Source organism: Gavialis gangeticus, unplaced genomic scaffold, assembly GCF_001723915.1.
Source record: "Gavialis gangeticus isolate Ggan-Ray unplaced genomic scaffold, GavGan_comp1, whole genome shotgun sequence".
NCBI classification, from domain to species: domain Eukaryota; kingdom Metazoa; phylum Chordata; order Crocodylia; family Gavialidae; genus Gavialis; species Gavialis gangeticus.
The window spans coordinates 87150312-87152668 of NW_017729033.1; the positions used below are offsets into that span (position 1 = coordinate 87150312).

Below are 2357 nucleotides of genomic sequence, written 5' to 3' on the forward strand. Positions count from 1 at the left end.
CGGGCTAGAAGATCTACTAGGTCCCTTCCGACCCTTAATCTATGAATCATATGAATCTATGAAAAACCTTTTTCCTGCTATTGGTGAAAAACATATTGTGCAAACTTCTTTCATATTGCTGAGCACTTGTGAGTGTTGATTAGAGTGATGTTACAAGTTACCTTTAAACCATTCTAAAGGCACTTAAAATGAGAGTTTCCATGCACTAAAGAATGTTAAAATGTGCTAAGTAGCTTCTAAGCATCTTAAAGTTATGTCACGTTGGGTAAGGGTTATCTTTGAACTGGGCAATCAGGTTCTTGGTCTGAAAGTCTATGTTTATCAACTTGGGAGCCTCCTTTTCAATGAAGTCATTGTAGATCTTTTTTGCCTTGGACATCAGCTTCTGTGGTGACTTTGTTTTCTTGAAGTGTTCACATGCTAGCCAGAAATCAACATTTTTTCACAGAACTCTGAATTCAAAAAAGATCAGAAGGCTGCAAGACCATATTTATTAGCTAGAAGTTCATCAAAAGCTGAACACAGCTGGGCTTCTTCAGGAGAAGGCCTGAAGTAAGCATGTTGTCTTCACTTTTTCTTGGGCTTTGTTTTGCGAGTGGAAGAATTTTGCAGGAAATAGCTCAATCTTGTTTTCAGATCTTTAACAAGTGTTCCCTTCATCTTCACTTTCTTCTCCTCTTTGCTCTGGCAGCTGCCAGCAATTCACTCCACTTGTCCACAGTTGTGCTGGAGGGCAAAGAACATCATACTCTACACGCTAAGGGCTCCCTCTTCTTTGCACTGGACAGCAGCTCTGGACAGGTAGAGAGTTCTCATGAATGGATCTGTGTCATCCTGGTGAGAAGTGGCCAGTGGTGTCCCTCAGGGGTCCGTGTTTGGACCAGGGCTTTTCAACATCTTTATCAATGATTTGGATGTGGGAGTGAAAAGCTCACTGGCCAAGTTTGCGAATGACATCAAGTTATGGGGCAGCGTGGTCATGCTAGAAGATAGGTTGCAGATACAGGCAGTCCTGGACAGGCTGGAGAGTTGGGCAGACTGGAACCAGATGAAGTTCAACACTCAGAAGTGTAAGGTGCTCCATGTGAGGGCAACATATCTACAGCTCGGTGATGACAATTTGACTTGCACCACAGCCAGAAGAGGCCTGGGGTAGTGATCAGCCATTGCATGAACATGAGCCAGCACTGCGATGCTGTGGCCAGCAGGGCAAACAACACACTGGCATTCATTAACCATTGCATCTCACGCAAAACTAAGGAAGTGATACTCCCACTGTACTCCGCACTGGTGAGACGGCAGCTGGAGTGCTGCGTCCAGTTCTGGGTGGCACACTTCAACAAGGATGCACAAAAACTTGAGCAGGTCCAGAGAAAAGCCACTTATATGATCAGGGACTTGCAAGGCAAGTCATATGAAGAAAGGCTGAGGGACTTGGGCCTCTTCAGCCTACAGAAGAGGAGGCTGAGAGGGGACTTCGTAATGGCTTACCGCTACATCTGAGGAGTGAATCAAGAACTTGGTGAACAGCTTTTCTCCTGGGCACCCCTGGGGAAGACCAGGAGCAGTGGATACAAACTCCTGGAAGGCCGCTTCAGGCTCAATTCCAGAAAAAACTCCTTCACAGTCAGAGTGTCCAGACTGTGCAATACGCTCCCTCCAGTGGTGGTGCAGTCACCTACCACGGAAATCTTCAAAAAGAGACTGACAGTCACTTTGCTGGGCTCACGTGACCCCAGTTGTCTTTTCCTGCCTAGTGCAGGGGGACTGGACCTGATGATCTACCAGGTCCTTCCCAGCCCCTTACAATCTATGAAACTATGAACTGTTCTACCTACCTCGAGCTAGGGTCGTGTTAGTCTGCTCCATTAGAAAGACCTACAGAATTAAGGGTTACCCTAATCCAAAGCCCACCAAAATTGATGGTAACACTCCAGTTAATTTCAGCAGCCTTCGAATGAGACTCTTTATTATACAAAACAGTTTTCGTCAGAGCAGATACCCATGATAGTTGGTTACAGAAAGATGATGCAAATAATCTATCAATGACTGATTTTTTTCTAATGCTGCCACCTATTTCAATTCAGCTGGTCCTTTTTTAAATGATAAATAAGCTGTAGTGTAGCTGTGAGAAACCATTGATTACGGGGTATGTTAGCAATAATACCACAGTTAACATCTGATGGTTTGGTAGAACAGTGAACACCCTCAGCTTTGCTTTCAGCTATTAATTAACCAACCAGTCATTAACTGCTGCTAACAATTGATTTACAGGGATTTATTGCTTAAATAGCGGGAGGCATTTAAGAGGAAAATAAATTAAAACACAGAATGGCTGGATCCCTGGGCACAAAAAA

The 2357-nt window shown here is 44.3% G+C and overlaps 1 pseudogene; it reads right to left on the reverse strand.

Moving 5' to 3' along the window:
- Positions 1-256: 256 nt before the first annotated feature.
- On the reverse strand, positions 257-747 carry LOC109303670 (annotated as a pseudogene).
- Positions 748-2357: the final 1610 nt, after the last annotated feature.